The following is a 25,021-nucleotide window of genomic DNA, read 5'->3' on the forward strand; positions in this document are numbered from 1 at the left end:
AAAAGGTACAGTGACTAAAGTGAAATCCCTGCAAGCTGCATGGGCGCTTTTTAAAGACACCATAATAGAGGCCCAACTTAAATGTATACCCCAAATTAAGAAACACAGTAAAAGAACTAAAGAGCCACCATGGCTTAACAACCATGTAAAAGAATCAGTGAGAGATAAAAAGACTTCCTTTAAAAAGTGGAAGTCAAATCCTAGCGAGGTAAATAGAAAGGAGCATAAACACTGCCAAATTAAGTGTAAAAATGTAATAAGAAAAGCCAAAGAGGAGTCTGAAGAATGGCTAGCCAAAAACTTAAAAGGTAATAACAAAATGTTTCTTAAGTACATCAGAAGCAGGAAGCCTGCTAAACAACCAGTGGGGCCCCTCGATGATCGAGAGAGAAAAGGAGCGCTTAAAGATGATAAGGTCATTGCGGAGAAACTAAATGAATTCTTTGCTTCAGTCTTCACGGCTGAGGATGTTAGGGAGATTCCCAAACCTGAGCCGGCTTTTGTAGGTGACAAATCTGTGGAACTGTCACAGATTGAAGTGTCACTAGAGGAGGTTTTGGAATTAATTGATAAACTTAACATTAACAAGTCACCGGGACCAGATGGCATTCACCCAAGAGTTCTGAAAGAACTCAGATGTGAAATTGCAGAACTATTAACTAGGGTTTGTAACCTGTCCTTTAACTCGGCTTCTGTACCCACCGACTGGAAGATATCTAATGTAACGCCAATATTTAAAAAGGGATCTAGAGGTGATCCCGGCAATTACAGACTGGTAAGTCTAACATCGGTACCGGGCAAATTAGTCAAAACAATAGGAAAGAATAAAATTGTCAGACACATAGAAGAACATAAATTGTTGGGCAAAGGTCAACATGGTTTCTGTAAAGGGAAATCGTGTCTTACTAATCTATTAGAGTTCTTTGAAGGGGTCAACAAACATGTGGACAAGGGGGATCCAGTGGACATAGTGTATTTAGATTTCCAGAAAGCCTTTGACAAGGTCCCTCACCAAAGGCTCTTACGTAAATTAAGTTGTCATGGGATAAAAGGGAAGGTCCTTTCATGGATTGAGAACTGGTCAAAAGACAGGGAACAAAGGGTAGGAATTAATGGTAAATTCTCAGAATGGAGAGGGGTAACTAGTGGTGTTCCCCAAGGGTCAGTCCTAGGACCAATCCTATTCAACTTATTCATAAATGATCTTGAGAAAGGGGTAAAAAGTGAGGTGGCAAAGTTTGCAGATGAAACTAAACTGCTCAAGATAGTTAAGACCAAAGCAGACTGTGACGAACTTCAAAAAGATCTCACAAAACTAAGTGATTGGGCATCAAAATGGCAAATGAAATTTAATGTGGATAAATGTAAAGTAATGCACATTGGAAAAAATAACCCCAACTATACATACAATATGATGGGGGCTAATTTAGCTACAACAAATCAGGAAAAAGATCTTGGAGTCATCGTGGATAGTTCTCTGAAGATGTCCACGCAGTGTGCAGAGGCAGTCAAAAAAGCAAACAGGATGTTAGGAATCATTAAAAAGGGAATAGAGAATAAGACGGAGAATATATTATTGCCCTTATATAAATCGATGGTACGCCCACATCTTGAATACTGCGTACAGATGTGGTCTCCTCATCTCAAAAAAGATATACTGGCACTACAAAAGGTTCAGAGAAGGGCAACTAAAATGATTAGGGGTTTGGAAATGGTCCCATATGAGGAGAGATTAAAAGAGACTAGGACTTTTCATCTTGGAAAAGAGACTAAGGGGGGATATGATAGAGGTATATAAAATTATGAGTGATGTGGAGAAAGTAGATAAGGAAAAATTATTTACTTATTCCCATAATACAAGAACTAGGGGTCACCAAATGAAATTAATAGGCAGCAGGTTTAAAACAAATAAAAAGAAGTTTTTCTTCACACAGCACACAGTTAACTTGTGGAACTCCTTACCTGAGGAGATTGTGAAGGCTAGGACTATAACAGCATTTAAAAGAGAACTGGATAAATTCATGGAGGTTAAGTGGCTATTAGCCACAATGGGTAAGGAATGGTGTCCCTAGTCTCTGTTTGTCAGAGGGTGGAGATGCTTGGCAGGAGAGAGATCAGTTGATCATTACCTGATAGGTTCACTCCCTCTGGGGCACCTGGTATTGGCCATTGTCGGTAGACAGGATACTGGGCTGGATGGACCTTTGGTCTGACCCAGTACGGCCGTTCTTATGTTCAGAATGCACTTCATTAGGCAGACAAGGAACGGTATGGCACTATAAATTAAGGGCAGAGTTTTCTTGAAGGAATGCCTTCTGCTACCTGCAGGTTCATTACTGCATTACCACACAGTTTTAGGTGACTGCAGCCCAGGATGTATTTCCAAGACAGAAATCCTGTGAAAAGAAAATATATTCTGTACAGGATTTGTCACCACTTGTCATCAATTTCTCATTCATTTTGCTGAAATCTCCTAAAGGGTAAAGAAAACAAAAAACTGTAGCCGTGTGGGCCATGCTCTAATACTGACTGGTTATAAATGAAATGCGGGTATAAAAAAATACCTTTCTGGCCAGACTTCATGACTGCCAAGCATTGGAACAGGTGCTCCCACTGCCTCAGCCCCTGTCAGCAAATATATCAAATTACCCTGGGCAGTTTACCAAATTATGAGAAATGTGGCTGCTATTTAGGATTTCAATTAGCAGGTTTTGGTCTCTTCAGAGACGAATGAGCTTCTCAAGGTTTCTATTGTTACATCAGTCATTGCATAGTAGAGCAAGGAGACAAGCACAGAGCTCAGGGCTTACAGAGATGTATTCATTAATACATTCTTCTTTGGGGCCTTGAAAAGAAATTCCTGCTATGTCGCTGAAAAAACTAATCCCTTCCATCAATTAAACTTTAGAGCCAATTAGCTATCTCCATGGAATATATTAACTTCAAACTGTAAGATAGGAAGAAAAAAATCCCATGGGATCTAAGTAAACGCTTCTGAGAATCTGGCTCCCTGTACTTACTCATATGAAGGATAAGATTAGGGCCCTACCAAATTCATGACCATGAAAAACATGTCACGGACTGGGAAATCTGGTCTTTTGTGTTTTTACCCTATACTATACAGATTTCCAGGGAGACCAGTGTTTGGTCTTGACCCAAAAATGAGTTGCAGAGGGTGTGGGGGGGTCACAGTATTGCGAACCACGGCCACTGGGAGCTGCGAGTGGCCGTACCTGTGGACGCTCAGGTAAACAAAGCATCTCGCGGCCCACCAGGGGCTTACCCTGAACAAGCCGCGAACCAAGTTTGGGAACCCCTGGCTTAATTATAAAAATGTTACACAAAGTGTGTTGGTGCAGACCATGAAGCATATACAAAAACTAGTAAGTCGTTTATTCTTGAATTGTAATAAATCTAAATCCATCAATTCTACTTTTATTTTTATGGCACCTAATTTCTTGGTGAGTATCTACAGAGGTCCAGTCAATATCTACAAAGGTCCACTAGCATGATTTTAAAAGAATCTTTATTCCTTCTAAATAGACTGTGTTGTAACAGATACTTGCAATATTTATTAGGTATCATTTTGTTAACATGTTAAAACCTTAATTATTATTTTACTATGTTGTGTACTCCTTTGTTAATAAAGTTAAGGTAGCAAATAATCCTATCCTGAAAACAGGACCTCATTCCAAACCAGTCAGTTGCCAAGTAAACTGAACTATCCTATATCAAGATTTTAATCGATTAATCACAGTATTAATTGAATAAAGTGAGTGTCAGGAAGTTTAGGCTTGAAATTAGACGACGGTTTCTAACCATCAGAGGGGTGAAGTTCTGGAACAGCCTTCCGAGGGAAACAGTGGGGGCGAAAGACCTCTCTGGCTTTAAGATTAAGCTTGATAAATTTATGGAGGGGATGGTTTGATGGGATAACGTGATTTTAGTCAATAGGTCAATAACGTGCCATCACTGGTAATTAGTATCAATGGTCAATGAGGGTCTGGCTGGAGAATCTTGCCCGCATGCTCGGGGTTCTGCTGATCGCCATATTTGGGGTCGGGAAGGAATTTTCCTCCAGGGTAGATTGGCAGAGGCCCTGGAGGTTTTTCACCTTCCTCCGCAGCATGGGGCAGGGGTCGCTTGCTGGAGGATTCTCTGTGACTTGAAGTCTTTAAATCATGATTTGGGGACTTCAACAGCTGAGTCAAGGGAGAGAATTATTCCAGGAGTGGGTGGGTCAGCTTTTGTGGCCTGCATCATGCGGGAGGTCAGACTAGATGATCATAATGGTCCCTTCTGACCTTAAAGTCTATGAGTCTATGAATACAATCTATGTAATAAGACTCCAGAATTGTCACTCTATGTGTCACTCTGCAGTCTAGAATATCTGTTGAGTCAGTATGAAGCAATGGAAACAGCTAAAAGCATGGTTCAGAGCTGTTTTTGTTTAGAATATCACCAGGGTCAATCATTTCTGGGTTGACAGTCTGTTAACATCCAATTTTAAAGTTCTCAGCTATTTCACACTTTATGAATTAAACCAATATGACAGCACAGGCTTTCACCTAGTAGAACTATACTCCTTTGAGTTGCTACCAGCACAGATTTACATAATACTAAGAAGTGTAACTTGTACTATTGTTGTGCAGAGACCTGTATTTTAAGTTGTCCAACCTGGCCAGTTATATAAAGTTGTTTATAAAAGTAAGCAAAAGCTAGAGAAAGAAATCATCTATCTCGATTGTTTCCGTTAAAAGAAATACACAAAGGGGTCTTCAAGGCTTCTTGTAATGTCATGAATTGGTCTCATAAGCTGAAAGATTCTAGAAATGGGAGGAAATGTTAGTAGTTAAAAATCCCAACATGTGTTTTGAATAAGTAATTTTAATGGGATTTGGTTGCCTCACCTTTTTGGATGTTGTTTATCTGGAGCTTGCTGAAAGAGCCAGCTGCATAGCAGGTCAGCTGGACTGGAATGAGTGAGCTACACAAGCATGGCTGCTGCCGCCTCTGTCTCTTCAGTCCTGGGATCCCACCAGGAAACCATTGGACTATCATTGTTCTGAACCTACAGATATTCTGACCAAGCCTGAAAGAGGAAACCAAGTGACATCCCCACCTCAACTGGCTTTGGCTAACTCCTAAACAGCCCAGTGGGAGGCAGCATGGACAGAGCACTGCCCTGTGATTCAGGACAACTGGGTTCTATTCCTGGCTCTGATATTAGTCTATTGGGTGACCTTGGGCAAGTTACAGAAACGGAGGCACAAAGAGGCAAAGTATCTGTAAAATAGGGATAGTGATACTGTTCTCTTTTGTAAAGCGCTGGGAGATCTGCTGCTGAAAAGCACTATGTCAGAGCTAGGGAGTATTATATTATCTAAAATGTGAACCTGAGGTTCCTGATGGTATTCCCTCCCTAATGTAACATTTTCCTTCTCTCTGCTTTCTTTTTCCTGTTTTTGCCTTTTGTCTAACAAGATTCTAACTTGCAGGCCAAGACAAATCCACCTTTTGAAACATTGCTGTGAGCCTGGGACCAGAAGAACAAGCAATGCTTTAAACAGTCTGACACTCAGAAAACTGTGCCATGTCTCAAAGTGCCTGATAAAACCACATGTTGTGCCAGTAATTTCCCAGCAGTTAAGATTAAGATTAAGCATCAGAGATGGAAGAGAGAAAATGTTTCTCCCTTCATGTGTGTGAAACAGGCTCAGACTTGAACAAAAACCACCACCACCAGTAGCTCAAGACCATCTAAATTAACTTTAAGTCTTTCCCCCCCAAAAAGGACAGTTCATATAATTAATGCATCTAAAAAGACTGCCAATCAGGGGTTTTCCCCCAGTAAAGGACTCGGTAAAACTAAAGGGAAAAGGAATAAGGTAAACTGCTAAAATGAGAAACTTACTTAATTCTTTAATCATCAGATGCCTTCACTAGCTATCTTCCTTCTTTTTCTGCATGTTTACTGAAAGGTTGAAAAGATTTTCAGTGGTGGTTGTTACAATGGGAGTAAACCAACAAAAACTCACAGGAAATCCTGAACTACACTGAATGCTTTATTCTTTCTAAGTTAGTAAAAGAGTAGACTATGTTTTGACAGATCATTGCAATATTTATAAGGTACTTTTTTGTTATTTTAAAAAAAAAAGTAATATTAGCATTTTATCCCAAGCTGAGGTAAAACACAATACTATATAAGAAACTGTGTGCACTGTAGTAGACAACATCTCTAACAAATAGTCTCACATCTACTTATATAAGATACTGCTTCTCTGTGAGATATACTGCCTATGGTGCTACAGTTTTCAAACCAATAGGGTGAAAGTTGCCTTAGAATGGGAGACTTTTAGGACCACACAAAGAACAAATACAGTGACCAGAAACTCAGTCATAAGTAAAAAAACAAACAAACAAAAAAACCTTGTTTGTATAAGTTACACTCACATACATAACGGAGAGAGCCCAATCCATAGTCAATGCCATATTCATACTCACCTATCCAAAGATATTATAGAGTCTGGTGAATCTCTCAACAGGTGGTCATTGATAGATGGGTGCTTCCTGCTGGAGTCTCCCCAGTGAGGTCTTCCATTTGGGTCTTCCCACTTTAGCCGAGCCAGGGAACCTCTTGGTCTTCTGACCGTGCCTATCATCTTATGCATGAAGATTCCAAACCTCCTTTTTCTTATCTGAACTTCCATACCCCATAAACTTTGGGATGCCCCACTTTACAGAAGTTAAGAACATAAGAATGGCCATTCTGGGTCAGACCAATGGTCCATCTAGCCCAGTATTCTGTCTTCCAACAGTGGCCAATGCCAGGTGCTTCAGAGGTAATTAACAGAACAGGTAATCATCAAGTGATCCATCTTGTTGCCCCCATTCCCAGCTTCTGGCAAACAGAGGCTAGTGATACTTCAGAGCATGGTTTTGTTCTCTTAGTTCCCCTTTTCAGTATTATCATTTTATTAACATTTACATCACCTGTTTCCAGGGTAATCTGCAGTCAGAACAGAACTTTCCATGATGTTACAATCAGGTGTCTTACAGTCTAGATGCGTACACTGCAACATATTTCCAGAACATCATCTATTGGCACACTCTTTTTAGCAATCTTGTGACTTTACTGGCATGGGATTATTCTTAGGTCACCCACTTAAGTGTCACTAAACTGAAATCTTACAGGCCTTAGCCTGTAGGCCTCGCACTACAGCCATACTTCACTTATGTACCTAATACATACTCATAACTCCTAAATATTTGACAATCCTACTTACCTCTATTCATCACATATTGATTACATATTTAATAACAAAAGTTAATCACAACAATAAGCACAATTAAATGATAAAATTAACTAATTGGTACAGGCAGGGCTCTGTCAATTAGGGTCCCAGACCTTTAGTACTCACTGTCTCCCCAGATCTGTAACAGCCTGAGTTTGTTACCCTTCAGGACATCCTGCAAGTTCCATTTTCCCTCTCTTGTCTATGAGAAGATGGATATTGAGTAGGACATTTTGTTACTCCAGAGAAAGAGACTATCCTGAGGATGCAGAGTCATTCTCCCATCGAACCTGCCAGCCTCAGTACATAGCCATTGGTACAGTTGGGTCTGCCAGTAGTCCAAGATACAACATTTTCTAGATGAGTTTGAAGCTCCTTAGGAGTCTCTTCAATCCCAGGTAGATGCAGCCCTGGACAGAAGCCCTCGAAGATCAGGGTCCCAGCCTCTGGCCAGAAAAGATTGGCCAAGTGACAGATGGTACCATATGCCATAGGGTCCTCCCCCACCAGTTGATCCCTCTTACTGGCACTATTGGGGGCTGTTGGTGCTCTACCTTAGACACCTGGGATTGGTGCATGAACCCTATTCACCATCGCCTGGCCTACACCTACTGGCCCATCAGAGTATTCAGAGGAAGTGTGATGGGGTTCAAGCACCATAGCAGCACCTCCTGTTGGCTGGCTTGGGGCTTAGCTCCCTCAGTGGTGTGCCCTCTCCTGGTGATGCCTCTCCCACCACCTTTTCTTCTGGCAGACCCATCTCAACCGAGAAACTACAGCATCCTTTTCATGACTCGGCCCTCTGGCTTTTCACCATCTGTGTTTTCTCCCCTTCCAGAGGGGAAGTATCTCCCAGTTCTATAGTCCAGCCACTTCCCCAGTGGCAAGTTGGGGGGACCCAGGCCTGCCCACTACTCTGGGTCTTGGCCCAGGAATCCTGTAAAAGCAGCCTCTGCTGTGTGTCTTTGATTTCTCTGCCAATACTGCTTCAATTCCCTGGGCCACTTCCCCTTCTGCACCATTTTTTCAGGGTCTCCAGCCTGCAAGTCCCAGCAGCCAGCCAGGAGCACCCTCTTACTCCCCTGGTTCCTGCAAGCAACTGCTCTGTCCAAGGTGCTATTTTCCTGAAGCCCGCTAGAAACACAGACCTCTCTTGTTGCTCTAACTGCAGCCACTGATTGTCTCTGACTCTGCATCTCCTTTTATGTAAGCCCACGGGCCCTGATTGGCTTCTCTGTGCAGCCTCTCTGCAATTGGCTGCTCCCTGCATAGCTTCCCTAGGCTGCTTTTAACCCCTTCCTTTCTAGTGTGGGGTGAACACCCCATTACAGGAAGAAAGCAAGAGGGTGCCAATGGTTCTGGGGGTGATTTCACCAAACAAAGTGGTTACACAATCATCTCAGTCTCCACCTGATTACTTCAGACAATATCAGGGTGGTGTCCAAGCTAGAGATTGAGCTTGAGTAAGTTCAGGAGCCTCAACAGAGATTGCTGGACATTTTTCAGCCTTCTGGTCCCAGTGAGATCGCCCTTCCAATCAATAAGGCCATCATGTACCTAGCAAAGGTGGTGTGGCACATTTCTGCTTCTTATGCTCCCACCCCAAAGAGGGCCAAGAAGTGTTACTTTGTTCTGTCCAAAGGGGGGGGGGAGTTTTTATCCTCACACCCACCACCTAACTCCTTGGTCATACAAGAAGTTATTGAGTGATACAGGAAACAACACCCAAAAGCTACTCCCTCTGACAAGGCACCCAAGCACCTCAACCTCCTGGGAAGACGTTTTTTCTTCCACCTCCCTTCAGTTTAGGATCTCAAACTATCAGGACCTCCTGGCTAAATATAATTTTATGCCAAGTTTCTAGACTTTAAGGGCAAGTTCCCAGTAAGGGATAGATCCCACTTCCAGGCCTTAATTAACAAGGGCAAACCGGTAACCAGAACTTCCCTTCAGACCACGGTGGATGCTCTGGACACTGCTTACAGAGAAATGGCTACGGTTATTGTTATGAAATAGACTTGTGCTTATAATCCCCAGGTTTCCCTAGAGATGTGCTGGGTACCATCCAGGATCTTCTCTTTGATATCATCAGTCTGTTCCACAAAACGACAGATGCAGCTCTCCATTCCCTCAAGGACTCAAGGACAACTCTTTGCTCTCTGGACATCTATATTCCTTCCCCCAGGAGAAAACATCATAGACAGTGTTATAGAGCGAGACTATCTCCTCAGTCCTCATATCATCAACATCCTCAGGAACTACCATGTAAAAGACAGAGAGTTTATCGGACCAGGAATGCAGCCCTTGCAACATCCACCACCACATCTCACTGTAACCCACAGCCAAAGAGTTTCTTTTCATGGTACTGTCAAGACACACATTCCTTTATTGGTACTACATCATTTCCCTCCTCAGGGTTTTGGAAGCTGCCTTATCCAATTTGTCTGAAACTAGAGGCCCTAACTACTGACAAATGGATACTGGAAGTTATTCACAGAGGCTATCTAGTCGAGTTTCTCGCAACTCCTACCCACAAACCCCTTTCCTGGTTCCTTGTCAGGGACCATTCTCATGAGCCATAGAAAGGGTTCCACTTCATCATCAACAGAAGGGGTTCTACTACCCTTACTTCTTGATCCCTCAAAAGAGTGGGATATGGAAGCCAATTCTCAAACTGAACATATTCATCCAAAGGCTAAAATTCTGCATGATCTCTTTGGCATCAATAATTACATCTCTAGAAGAAGGCACATGGTTTGCAGCCACTGCATACTTTCACATAGACATTCACTCATCCCACAGGAGGTTCTTCAGGTTCCTCTTTAGTCAGGACCATTATCAATTAATCCTCCCCTTTGGATTAGGTAGGTACCCAGGGTCATTACAAGAGTCTTTTCAGTAGTGCAGCTTGGATGAGAAGAAAGGGTCTCATGTCTTCCCATACCTCAAGAGTTGGCTTCTGATGGGCAGATCATATGAAGGAATCCAGCGGGTAACCTGCTCAGTCTACTGCCTTCCCTAGATGTTTGTGTCAATGACGAAGAATCCATATTGATCCCCATGAAGTCCACAAACTTCATAGGGGTGACATTGGACTCACACATAGTAAGAATTTATCTGATTCTTGGGAGGATCGAAGTCATGGGAGTGCTTATGGCACATTCAGACCCTGGACTTCAGTCAGCTCTTGCCTTTCCCTCCTTGGCCACATGGCCTCACTCACACATGGCACCATTTGCCAGGCTCTATCTTCATTGTCTGCAAGCCTGACTCCTGTCCATGTACTCAAAGAGGAGCAACATCATGACAAGATGACAATTCTGTCCAAGGTTTTGGACTATTTTGTCTGGTGGACAAAGCTGGTAAAGGTGCAAGTTGGGGATCCCTTTCCTCACATCGACTCCTGGAGAAAGAATCATTACCGATGCCTCCCTCTTAGGCTGAAAAGCTCGTCGGGGCGAACATACCACACAAGGCATCTGAACCCTTCAGGAGTCCAAAAAGAATATAAATGTACTAATCTCAAGTTTCGTATGAGTCAAACCATCCACTTAATGGTATTTTTTCCTAAATCACATGCTTCAGATTAAGAGGATGCTGTATTCTCTGCATGTCTGAAGGGCACTGGCCTTTTTATCTATAAAAGACATTAGAAAGACACCTAAATTATTTGTTTCCATAACACAGAGACCAAGGAGTCAAGCTATAGCTGCACAGAGACTTTCAAAATGGATTTCTGGTTGTATTATCCTTTGCTTCCAATTAGGCCTGGGTGGGGGTGAGTACTCATGCCACCAGAGTGCAAGCAACCTCTGTGCATCTCTGAGAGATGTACCTCTACTGGAGATATATAGGGCAGATATTTGAAGCTGCTTGTACACCTTCACAAAACATTATGCTTTTGTTCAATCTTCTACTGCAGACACAGCTGTAGGGACAGCAGTATTACAGTCAGCCATCACTTCTGCGTCCTGTTTGACCTCCTGTTTGACCACTGCTTGTTACTCTCTAACGTGTTGAATACACACACGGACTATCAGTTAAGGAAGAAATGGAGGTTACTTACTTGTAACTGGAGGTTCCTCTAAATGCATGGTCCCTATCTGTAGTCCACTGTCCCCTCTGCTGCAGATTATTTGGATTTGTGGTAAGAGTAGGAACTGGAGAGGTGCTGGTCTGCACTGCTCTTTATGCCCTAGGTTCGGGGCATGAGGAGAGCTGTGGCACATGTGCAGACCAACTGATATTGCTTGCAAGAAAACTCCAGACTCAGGTGCATGGTGCACTTGGGTACCCAAATGTGTAATACAGATAGGAACCATGCATCTCAAAGAACATCCAGTTACAGGTAAGTAGCCTCCATTTCGTTAGCTGCTCTGGTCTCAGTGCAGTGTCAGGAGATCCTCTGACAAGAATACAGTGGTTCCGTGAAGTAGTCAGTGAGACGAGGTATAGTTCACTAGCCTTCACTGTTAAGACAGGGCACCCATTTCCACATGAGGGCTCAAATCATCACTAGGGGCTAGGTTCGCAAAGAAGGTCAGGCACTGAAGAGGAGTTGGCGGACCCTTTGCGCCCCCTTGTGGCTGCGGTGCCTCTGCTCTCCTGCTTCCATGCCCTTTTCTTTACAGAGACTCTACACACTTGCTTGTCCAATCGCCTCCTTTAGAGGGGTCTGTGTTTATTAAAACAGTTCAAAACAAAACTCAGAGTCCCGAAAATCTGTTCCAAAGCATGGCTGTTACCTCAGAGCTTGGGCTTGGCTTGCAGCTGGCCTGCTCAGAGCTCACTTCCCAGAGTCAGCTCTCCCAAACAACTGCTTCAGCTATCTTATAAGGAACCAGCTGCTTGTGGTTCCCTCCCTGTGCCAGTTGTGTCTGGTTAGCTCATTTAGCAAGGCTGTTTCAGGCCTCAGGTCTCCTGCAGGCAGCTGCCTCATTCCCTCTTACTCTTTTTGCTCTCTCACAGACACCTAGAAAATAATTAGAATTCACAGAGCCGGAGGTTGGTGCCTCAGCTCCCTACAAAATGAATGGGGAGAGATATGTGCCTGAGAATGGGATTCACAAAAGTCAGCACACCAGGCGGCTCTTCACCTAACCTTGCCAAGGGGAGATAAGCCCTGTCCCTCTCTCTGAGATAGGTGCCTAAGATCAGGCTGCAGGGAGGTGCTTCCCTCTGCCTGGGATTCTCAGTTGTAAAGCCTCTCTAAAACAAAGCCCCAGGGGGAAGGCTGTTGCTGGTAAATTTTAGCCCAGTGTTAAGGGCACTCACCTGGGATATGTGAGGCCCCAGGTTCAACTCCTCACTTCACCTGAGGGGAAGAAGGGATTTGAAATGGGATCTGCCACCTCTCACAGGAGTGCACTAGGCACTGGGATATTGCGATTTAGGGACTCCCTTTGTCTCTCCTGTTGAAGCTGTTCCACAGTGGAAAAATAATTTTAAAATCACTGAAGTAGCAGGACTGGATCCTTGGTCTCCCACCTCTTAGATGAGTGCTTCAGTCACTAGGCTACACCATCATTCTTATGCTTGCTATCTCTCTGGCTCATTTACTCTGTAGCCTGATGGTTAAATACTTATCTCACGGGGGTGTTGTGCTAATGAATTTATTGATGTTTGTGAAGCACTCAGATACCATAATGACCACGATAGCAAAGTCATTGAGGAAATTAATAATTCTGTTTTAAGAGCAAGATTGAATACTGTGCAATAAATGAGGTCTGGGGCCACAGGTAGAACAATAAGGAGAAAACAACTTATTCAGCGAGTGCCACCCATCCCGTGCACTGAATGAGACATAGGGTCCTACAGAAAATTAATATTAACGTTAATAATTAATGATTGTATCATAATGCATACACAAAAAGGAGCTGAAGTAAGGTTGTACAGGGACTTTCAATTCTGGCATCTCCTGACTTCTGAGTGCTTGACATTGAAACTGTAACATTCTTTTAATGTAGTTTTTTTTTTTATACAAAGTTTTCAAGAAACCTTGTTTCAAGCAAGGTGTAGAGTGACAGTTAAGGTGTAGTCAAAGTAATAATAGTACCCAGCTCTGACCATAATCATTGTACACACCCTGGGAATGTACTTGGCATTCGATGGAAATGTTATGGTAGTGACAAAATTCAATCTTTGCTTTGGTTTAACATTTCAGGATAACTCTTTTTCTAGTACATACTGTTCAAGGCAACATAAAGAACCTAGAAAAATGCAGTGTAATCTTTGTAATGCCATATAATGTACTATCATTGCTGGAACTACACTGAGTGCAAGTCACTAAAAAATGTTGTGCCTTCTTCTAAAGATATGGTTGACAGGGTGTGACTCATACATTAGGCTTCGTGTGATGGGGTGGACTAGGCCCTGAGGCCCACTGCTGGAGGCCTTGTGGTCCTGCCACACCCAGCCCCAGAAAAGGGCAGTAGAGAGATCCTCCAATCTGCCTACAGCGGCTGTGTGGGAAGCAACCAATCAGGGCCCAGCAGGTCAGTATAAGAAGAGCTGCAGGGCTAGAATGAATTCAGTTCCTTGCTAGAGTTAGAGGAGAGTGCATAGTGCTCCAGACTGCCTGCTGGGACTCCATGAGGATAAGGCCCTGAGGTAAGGGTGAAGAATATGTGGGAAGTGGCCCAGAGAAGTATAGCAGCAGCAGTACTGTTTATTTAAAGGGGCATTGTGAATGGCTGCTATCTATAGGGTCCTTGGGCTAGGACCTTGAGAAGAGGGTGCGCCTGAGTCCCCCCACCAACCACTGTGAAAGTGGCCTGGACTTTGAGGCACCCCAGAAGGGGAACTGAACTGTAGTGGCCCAGCTGAAGAGCTGGGGGCCAGAAAGGCCCTGAGAGGGCAAAGCCACTGCCTCCAGGGAAGGAGCCCTGGGGCACTGCTCTAATCCAGAGCAGGGAGAAACAGAGAGACATCACAGAGGGCACTGAGCGAAGCCCTTGTTGGACTTGTGCGAAAGGGGTTTGCATTGCTTTTATCTCAGACAGCCTGTGTATGGCTTGGCCAGAGGGCTGAGTCACTGAAGACCCACCACAAACAGAGAGAGGGTGCAGGCACATACACTCGGCCAGGGGATGCTCGCGAGAGCTGAGTGTGACCCCATTACACTCCCTTTTTATGCTATCATCTTAAATACATAGTCTGCCTACTGATCTATGTGAACTTCCAGATATGTCACATACAGGATAGACAACTTTTTTTTTTTTTTTTGTGATTGGGGGAGAGGGGAGCTAGAGTTAAAAACAATGAAACAAGTTGCTGAGTATCATTTTAATGAGCATTTTTGTACTATGACTAAATATGTCCACTTTTAATAAAGTGAGACAAATGAGCTTCTATTCCGAATACAGTGTTACTTTATTTATGAATGCAATTCCTCAATTTTTGGGAGGGCCTGACCCCTCAAGGCCCCAGTTGTCAATGCCCATGATATAATAGGCACTCTGGCTTTAGGATTTTTCATTTGGCCAGAGGTAATAAGTAGCTGTATGTTATTTTCATCCCTATAATAGTTCAAAATACCAGACAAAACAATATACTGATGTAAACAGCATATTTTCAGCCTTTCTTTTCCTCTGGCACAAGGCCACAGGCAGGGTCAACAAAAGTTTAAGATTTCCCCAGGTGTAAAGCTACAGGTTTACCACTGGTTTTGTCAGATTTGGTCTGTTCAGCTGACAATGAAGTAAATTTCATTTTTATTCTAAGACCGTAGGGATGTGGGGATACTGTCATAATGGTATCTACAGCGGCTAAAGAGTCATATCATGATCAACTGGAGCTAGAGAATGACCCAAAATAATTAGAAATATTTATAATCCCCAGTTTACAGATGGGGAATTGAGGCATAAACAGATTAAGGTCAAAAGTGTCCATTAATTTTGGGTGCCCAATTTGATATGCCTTTTTTTCCCCCTCAGAGTACTTAGAATTTTATAGCACTTAATTGTTCAAAGCATGGCTCCTGTTGATGTGAGGTGATTGCTCAGTATTTCTGTAAATCAGGCCCTTGGTTCTCAAGTTGGGCATCCAGAAATAGTGACCATCTGTGAAATGTTTAGGTTAAGTGATTTGTCCAGCATCACACAGGAACTTTGTGGCAGTGGCAATATTAGAACCAGGGCTTTGGAGCTGTACTCCGGCTCCGCTCCAGCTCCAGGCAAAAACCTGCAGCTCCACTGCTCCGCACTCCAGCTCCGGGCTCCGCTCCAAAGCCCTGGTTAGAACCTAGTTCTCCAACACAGCATTTAACTGTCTAAACCACAAAGCCATCCTTTCTCCGTCTGCAAACTACTGCATCATTCATAACACGCCTTTCAATTTAAGTAACATATGAGGCATGAGTCCTACAGTCTCCTTCATCACACAACGCTGATTAATCCCCAGAGCAGATCCATTCTGTGTACCTAATGTGGTAGGATCTGGTGGGAAAATAGCATATTATCATTGTCACAGTTCAGGGCAAATGCACCTGTATTCCCTCTCCATGGTCCAGCAAGAGAACCCACTTTTAGGCTTCTGACTTCCTAACTGTCACCTTGGGCAGAAGTCTCTCTCTCTCTCTCTCTCTCCTGACTAGGTTTTTTCCAGGCTGTGCAGTCCCCTGCCTAAACTGCATTATTCCCAGAAAGCCAAATGGCTTTAACAGCTAGCATCTGCATTTTGCTTTTTCTCCAGAGGCTATGAACAGTATACTTGCCCCCCAGTTATAAATTACCATACAGCTCTTTCTAAGCAAGCACACTTATTGTTAAGGTGAAAGCATTACAGAGAGAACATAGAACAACAATAAAAGAACCTACACGCATGCTAATAAGCTTACTGGAGATCACCGAAACTCTAACAGCTCTGGTAAGTGATCAGTCCTGTAGACCCCATGTGGGTTTTTCTATGGTTGCAAGTTTACAACTGCTTTAGCTCAAAAGGCCACCCCTAGGAACAGTTCATTCTTTCCTTTATACAGCTTGGACCTTTGATCTTCTCCTTATGTAAAGGTGATCTGCATACAAAGGACCCTCCTCAGGGCAGAGCTTCAAAAGGCTGAGTTTTTGCATAAGCAGAGGTGGTACATTTGCGTTCACTTCCCCCTAGAGATTTCCTGGGAAATCCATGTAATTTTCTTTGTCCCAGAAATTCATTCTTGTCTGGCTCATTGTTTCAATAGTGCTTTGAAGTTCATAACGCTTCTCAGGTTTTACACTGGTCATGTCTCCCCTGCTGTAGAAGTTGCATATAATTCCACAGTAATACAGAAACTTTGCATTTTTAATACATTGGGCTCCAAAGCTACTTTAACTTAATTCAGTAACGTTTCTCAGGGACATTACAGGAAATTACTGTATCTGACACAGTCATGTAATTAAAGACTGTATCATAACAGTTTTGGAAGGATCAGTAAATGTTGGTAAACATCAATTTCACCATACACACATGCACACAGATGCATTTCCATCAATAGTAATGAAAATTTAGAGATCGGCAAAGCAAGGAAAATGCTGCCTGAGAGCATATTAGTTTGATGTACAGATATTGTTTTTATATTTTAACTTGATGACAATTTTGTTTTTAATGGTTTTAAAGTTTAACATTTTGAATCTCAACAGTTACTGTCATTACCACACCACATAATTTTCCTGAACTGTGAAAATCTGAACAGATTAAAAATAAAAAAAGCTTAAAAATAAACTGACCAAATTCTGTCAAGCCTAAGCATAATGTAGCCCAAAGGATTAATCTATTTGCTTGCATAGATATATCTCTTTTTATAAGTTTAAGTATTTTATGTATTATATTCAAAATAAGTTTGGCTGTAATGCAAGAGACCTACAGGCCAAAAACCTGTATGTTAAGCTAAGGCAAAGTTAGCATATCTATATTGGGACCTTTTACCCAGAAAGTAAAGTTGACCTTCATCTTGTTACCTAAATAAAGTACCCATGCCTATGTCTAAGACCTTTACCTAGACCAATAGACAATGAAGAAGGGCATAGGGGGGAGTTTTCAAAGTTGTACCCACAGACTTAACAAGTACACCACAAGAAACTGATGTGTGTAGGTACATGTCAATACGCACATACATACTAGCCTATGGGGTAAGCGTATCCTAACCTTTCTGTGGGTAAGGAATGAAATTTGGGCATAAGAGGAAGGATTTCCAGCACTTGTTCCCTATAAAAGAGGTGACCCATCTCGCTATCTTTATCTTCAACTAACTATCAATGCTATCCATCCATGATAGCTATTAACTATTAATAAGCTGTACTTATTTTCTTTTCAAACTTTAAGTTCGAAGGGGACTAGGCTAAGCTTGGTTTCCCTAAACTTTTGTTCTTAGCCTTGTTTATTAGGTTTTAATTTTAAGTTACTTTAGATAAGTAAACTCTAAGGCAGCTTTGACAGCTCTTTGCGTTATTTTCCTCTGCACACCTCTGCAAAAGGTGAGAAACCGGAACCGCCAGAGGCGAAGTCCTGTGTCTTTCAACACCAGGTTATCAAGACAGGGTGTGAGAATATTAACCAAAGTTTTGCAGCACATAATACACCTCTACCCCGATATAACGCGACCTGATATAACACGAATTCGGATATAACATGGTAAAGTAGTGCTCCGGAGGGGTGGGGCTGCGCACTCCAGCGGATCAAAGCAAGTTCGATATAAAGCGGTTTCACCTATAACGCAGTAAGATTTTTTGGCTCCCAAGGACAGCGTTATATCGGGGGTAGAGGTGTACTGTATTACCATATGTATCTCTTGAATAACAGTAATACAACTGTAATTTTGTAACTCTGACTATTTTACCATTTACTTACTATTTCATTGATTTTAATAAGTCTTTGACTATATCTGTCTCAGTGTGAGCTTCCTGTCATACCCCCGAGGGTCCTTTGTAAATTCTGTGGAGCCTGATTTGGGACAAGAACTTTTATTTTCTGATCAAACAGATCAGTGAGCTTAAAACCTGTACTAATTAATAATAATAAATTAATTAAAATTGATACAATAAATCAATAGTACTAACACACCCTAGATCAGGCTACAATAATGCATTTATACAAAGGGGCTGAATTAAAGTTGCACAGATGCTCTTAATTCTGGCATTTCCTAGCTTTTGAGTGCTTGACTTTGCAACCTTAAAATTCCTTTAATCTATTTTTTGGGCTGTAAAAAACATGGAATTCAATCATGTGGAAACCATATTGACTCCCACACTGTTCATCAGTGGGGTTTGAACCTTTGTGCCTACTGCACATACCTCTCCCACTAAAGCTAACAGTAACTTGTAGTAGTAGTAGTGAGTTGTCATCCTCTGTGTGAATCAGCCTCTAGAGTGAGATGAGGCACACATGATGCCAGTTGGTTTCACAGCTATTTGCCGACAGCAATGAATGTTAAAACTGTGAAACCTGGGTTCTGTTCCAGGTTCTGAGGGGAATGTTCTCTGGAGGTTACAGTCCTGCTTATCTCAGTCTCACTCTAATCCCCCTCACTCACATCCATATATGTATCCTCAGCTCCAGTCCCTTCTCATTGCCCCTTCCCCTTGACTGCAAGTCCCATTCCACTTCCCTCCTTCCCATCTCCTCCTCTTAGTCCACTCACCCCCTTCAGCTCTTCATCTCAGCATCCCCCCCATCTCCATTCCCCAGGGCTCCAAATTGAGTTTAATTGGAAAAATCAAACATGTCAACAAGTCCCAATGTATCATTTTTTGTTTTTTTTTATTCTAATTGAGGCAGACATTTCCTGTAAAATCGATACCTGGATTATTTCCCTGTTACAAGAATGGCAAATGGATCACAAAATGATAGACTTCAGAAATGCAATATTATTTCAATTAAAGAATATTTCATGGGAAATTCCAAACAAGCAATTGGAAATGAACTGTGGCCCAAGTCTCTGCTGAGCATCACAGAAAAAGCAAGTCCCTAGGTTCATTTAGATTGCTGAAAAACAAACTGTGGCATGATATCATCAACAGATGTTAGATATATAACTTGATGTATTTCTTGTGGTTAGTGGGCTGAAGAATTGACCAAACCATTATTCCTCTTTGTGTAAAAGCAGCAATACATCTGTTAGAAATTTCACTGGAACCGTTGGGATTTTCCAATAGAACTATATAGCTTTGCAGATGTAACTAGTGATACATTGTTAGATATGGAAGACTTAGACATTATTTTGCATAGGAAAGTATTTAATATTTTATTTGATCAGTATTAAAGGTCAACATCTTTTAACATTTTTAATTTATTGCCTCAGCAAACAGAATATCCAGTTTTGGACAGCCTTAATATTTTGGATAAGTACCAACTACTTCTCAGTCATTGTTATCAACATACAGTACCTGCCATTTATATGTCAGTATTTACCCACTAATATCACTAGCTATTTCCACGTACAGAGAAATGGCAACTATGGTGAAATGTTGAATTTGTAGTGGTCACTGTATGAGGAAGACATAAGCGTTTTGCATATGGTGCATATTGATTGGTTACATAATTAAGGACTAATCAACTGAACTTTTTAATAAACAGACGAGAGAACAACAGTAAAATGTAGCTCACTCTTGTTTTCAGAAGCTGAAAGTTAAATAACTTTCTCTGAAAGTTAAATAACTAATAAACCATTGTTCTCAATGAGGAGCAAGGGATTTAATTGTAATGGAAGATGTCTGGTGAAAACCCTCCCCTTCTTTGAAAATATCAACACATTTGCTTTAGATCTGAGATGTAGTATTAAAAGGAGGCACTGCCAGTGTTGCTAAAATTTAAACTAATCTGCTTTCAGGGCTGTCTTTGATTGAAAGAAAGTAAGTTAGTTTAATCCCTCCAAATATCTTCTGTGGGCCAGTAGCTGAAAAAATGTGGTGAGCCATCCGTATTCCACATTCTGTGAAGCCAACTACATGTCTTGGAGGAAAATCTGTACTCTACTTTGACCAATGATTAGTCATTAGTCTGTGCCAATCCCCATTCTCAACAGTCTTTGCAACATTTGCTTTACATGGTGATGAAGCTTCAGGTGACAGCCAAATAAGTTCGGTCAGTGCCTCAGCTACCCTAATGTGGGTGAGTTCTAGTCAGCCAAAGAAGACCTTTTAAAGGGCCCATGAACCAAAATTATTGGGCTTTTCCATGGCCACAGTCACAGTTCAGGGCAACTGCACCTGTATTCCTCCTCTAGGGTCCACCAACAGTATCCACTCTCAGGTGATGGATGTGGAGCCAGAAGCCCATCTTGGGCAGAGACACGCATCTCACTCCCTCCTGCCCTGGGTATTTCCAGGCTGCACAGTTTCCTGCTTACCTTGTGAATTCCTCAGCAAAGCCAAAGAGTGGCCTTAGTCTCTAGTGGGGAGACATGACTAACGGAAGTGTTATGAGCTTCAAAGGGCTATTTGAAACTGTGTGCCAGACAAGAATGAACATTTAAAGTTTTGTGGGGTTCCCAGAATCTCTAGGAGGCGTTGTAAGCAAATGTACCCTCTCCAGGTATGTAAGAACTCAGCCTTTTGAAGCTTGTTACACTTCCCAGGGTTTATATTAGTCAGATCCCTTCCCTTGAGAGGCTCCCACAATAATACTTAAACTCAATTCAGTAAGGTGTAACTTAGTTGAACAATGTTTGGCCAGGATCTTTGCAGGAAATTACCATATCTGTCACAGACACTATGTTAGTCTTTTTCAGAGAGATTTCTGCCAGTCCTTTCCTTCTTAACTTCTCATCAAGAGACCAGTAGCTAGCAAAAATGGCTCTCCCCGCCTGGTTTCTGACTTGTCATTCTGAGGACAACAAAGCAGTAAAGTGATTGTGCAGATTCTGAAGATGTAGGGGGAAGAGGTCATATGATGTTAGCCATAGATGGATGAATGCATCGCCCACAATCCAACTCCATAAGAGTTGGAAGGTTTGTTTTGTTTATAAACAATAGTAATTCTGTGCAGCACCAGCACCTGTCCTCTGGAATGTTTTACATGTGGAGGATGCATTGTTGCAGAGTTCTTTCCCTTCACCCAAACTCAGGTTGAAGACTTATTCCAAGACAGAGCCAGCAAGTTCCATTGCCCCCCAGACAAGGAACTGAAACAAAGCAAGATTATTGACCAGATGCTACTATCCGCTGAGACTATCTTGGGCTACATAACTCCTGTGCCAGCTGCCCCTCCCCAACCCTGGGATAAGAGGGACAGTGGTGCTATACCAAATCTCCACTGGTGTAATGTCCTGATGTGACATCCTAGCTGCCACACTTGGGATTGAACCGGGAAACCTCTAGAGCTAAAGTTTGTGCCTTGACTCTTTAGCAGGGGGGCTGTAACACCTTATATCCTCTGGGGGCTGGCACAAAGTGGGACCTGTAGCACAAGGGAAAACCTACACAGGAGAGGTTCTATCTTGGGCTGGTACTGGGCAGTTCTGGATCGGGGAGCCACAACTGGCTCCTTGGGGCCCTGCATTTTCACTTTATCTGAGCAGAGTGGAGGATCAAGCCCCATGAATCTCAGAACTGAGGGGTGTGGGTGTATGTGGTGGGGCTCAACTACCTTTCCTCCCTCTATGACATTTCTTCTATAACCATGGACTGGCCATCTGCTGCCTGTTAGCCACACAGTCTGTTGCAAGGCACACTCACACACATCTGTAAATCTCCTGGGCATTGATAACCCTTCTGGCCAATGAAAGGGGTGTCATGTTCACAACATACATACAAAGATATTAGAGAAATAATATCCCGCCTTAAAGTGATAGGTTGCAGTTCTAACACATTCCTCAATATACCACAAGAAGAACGAGGCAGAGTTGCAGCAAAGCTTTCAAAGCAGGGAGGGGAGGCGTAGGGTATAGTACAGATTATTGGCACTGATGTCAATGGTAGTGAATGGGACTTGAGGATGGGGTTCTGGCTATTGTCATTGGTGTGCATGTGTGGTGCAGAGCACCTGGAACATGACTGTGGAGCTGTTTGTTGTATTTTATTCAGAGGCAGTTTGCTGCAGGCCAACCTTTCCTTTGACTAGATCAACAGAACCAGGAATTTCCAGTGCTTGTGCTACCCACGTGGACACAACTTTCTCCTGGATAGAAAAATCTGTTCTGAAGATGCCAAGATTGGATTTATATTTAAAACTGACCTTCACCCCACAAGCAAAGTTTATTTTAAAATTTATTATCCGACCCAAAGCCTTGAGTAACGGTGCCTACCAAAGCCAGAGAGCACATGGCATCTTCTGCTTGTGTCATAACATCCGGGGTCTCATTCGTTTACATTGAGTTCCACAGTAAACCTAGGCTTTGTCTCATTGGTTTTAGATTGAGCACCACAGCAAGGTCACGTTGGGAAAAATAAACACATTCCCAGAATCCTTAAGGCCTAAAAGAGCAGGACAACTGGCAAGCTACTGTGCATGAATTTTAAGGCCTGTAAGACCCTTGACAGTATTTTTTAAAGGAAAGCAGAAATTAAATAGACTTAGTCATTTGTTTTGCAGTTTAAATAATCAGAACTATTTTCTCTCCTATTAGCCAGCCCAGTTTTTGAACACCAGGGAGTTCTTATAGGCCAGCTTTTCTCAGTATTTTACTCTCTTCCAGGTGGCTGAGGAAAATAATGCATCTGTTTCAAATCTCAATAGACCCACACATTGCAGACGTCACCAGAGTCCTAAAACAAACATGTTGTATAAAAGCTGGAAAGATTTCAAGCAGTCTCATAATTATGAATGTATTTAGTATTCACTATAGATGCAAAGCAGCCTGGAACAAATTCTGATCTTTCCTAATTGGCGGTAACAGGCTAGCTGTATATAAGTTCTCCACTGTGGGTATGATGGGGGTGGAAAGCATAGTGGTTAGAAGGTTTCCTATTGCTTTATTGGCAGCAAGGGAAGGTAAAGAGGTGGGGCCTGGCACTCCCAAGACCAATTACTTTTGAATGGGATAATAGCTTACCTGACCCAAGTTCTATTTTCCTCTGGTGACATGAGTGATAGTATCCACTGATCCAAAGTGTCATTAAAAGGCACATGAGGAGAGGGAGAGCTCTCAATAATTCAAAGCAGCTCCTGTGTTCTAGAATTATTGTATCTTTATGAATTATTTCACCAGGAAAAATCCCTTTGTGACACACCTCATGTTTGCAAGGAGATGCTGGAAAATCATTATGACCTCACGGTGGATATTTTTGTTTGTCTCTAGCTGGAACATAGCTAACATCATGGGAGATTTAAAAAGGTTTTAAGATGGAGTTTGTATAGGATTTGATCAAGATTTAAACAACAACAATTTTTATTGACAGCAGATCATGTTGTGGCATCTCACTGTTAAAGATTTAAAGACATTTCATTAGGCTTAACCCTGTTTTCAAATGTTCTATCCTAACCATCATTTTTGGGATCACATTTTTCAGTCATTTTCTCTATCCAGATGCCAATGTATTTCAAAGGTATGGGGACAGTCTTTTCAGTAATTTCTGAGCTATGAGAGAATGAAATTTTTACACATTTAATAACTATAATTATTAATAATAAATACTTTAATACATCTGTCTCGACCCCTACACACTAGCGGGGTATCATGATAAAGCAGTGTAAGCGATAGTATAAACATTGTTTTAAAAAATGCCTAAACACACTTTTTTTGAACAGGGCTGTAAGTCCCAGTTAAGTTAACTAAAGTTACTCAGATGTATAAGTGTTTGCAAGGCTGGAACCCAGACAGACAGATGACAAAAGTAAAGAGAAAACAGAGAAAGGAGGGGGTGAAAAACAAAGATTATAAATGTAAGGGTATGACTTAGCTTAGTGATACAGTCATGTCTTTTTTTGTTTGTTTGTTTATTGTTTGTTTTAAATGTTGACTTGTGTCCAGGAGCGGCACCAGGGTTTTTGCCGCTCTAGGCAGCAGCGCTCCTCCTCTGAGCATTCGGCGGCAAGGGTCCTTCCGCTCCGCGTCTTCGGGGCACTTCGGCGGCGGGTCCCTGAGCGAGTGAAGGACCCACCACCGAATTTCCGCCAAAGGCCTGGAACGGAAGGACCCCCCGCCGCTGAATTTCCGCCGAGGATGGCAAAATGCCGCCCCCCAAATCCTGCCGCCCTAGGTGACCGCCTAGGGTCGCCTAGTGGAAGCGCCGGCCCTGCCTGTGTCTTAACTACTCTGGACTTCATGCCAAACTGCTGTAATTTTGATTATCTCTTGTTTTTAACCCATGCCTATTTCCTACTCTTTTTTTTTTTTTTGAACCATTATCTATTTTTATTTTATACCTTGACTGTTTCCTTTTTCTTATTTGTAACTCATGATTCTTTCCTTTTGTTATTTTCACTAGCAGAATTTAGGTCCGTCCCCCCCCCAACCCTAGATAATCACTTTAAAACCATAAGAATGGCCCTACTGGTTCAGACCAAGGGTCCATCTAGCCCATTATCCTGTTTTCAGACAGTGGCCAATGCCAGGTGCCCCAGAGGGAATGAATAGAACAGGCAATCATCAAGTGATCCATCCCCTGTCGCTCATTCCCAGCTTCTGGCAAACAGAGGCTAGGGACACCATTCCTGCCCATCCTGGCTAATAGCCATTGATGGACCTTTCTAGAAAATTAATTACCTCTTTAATCTCTTCTAATTCTGAGCTCTCACTTAGCCCTCATTCTTTTTCCCCCTCTCCTCCCCCCAGCTATTGCCATTCCTTAGCCACCCTGTCAGAGTTCCCTCCC

This window comes from Emys orbicularis, chromosome 3, assembly GCF_028017835.1.
Source record: "Emys orbicularis isolate rEmyOrb1 chromosome 3, rEmyOrb1.hap1, whole genome shotgun sequence".
NCBI classification, from domain to species: Eukaryota; Metazoa; Chordata; order Testudines; family Emydidae; genus Emys; species Emys orbicularis.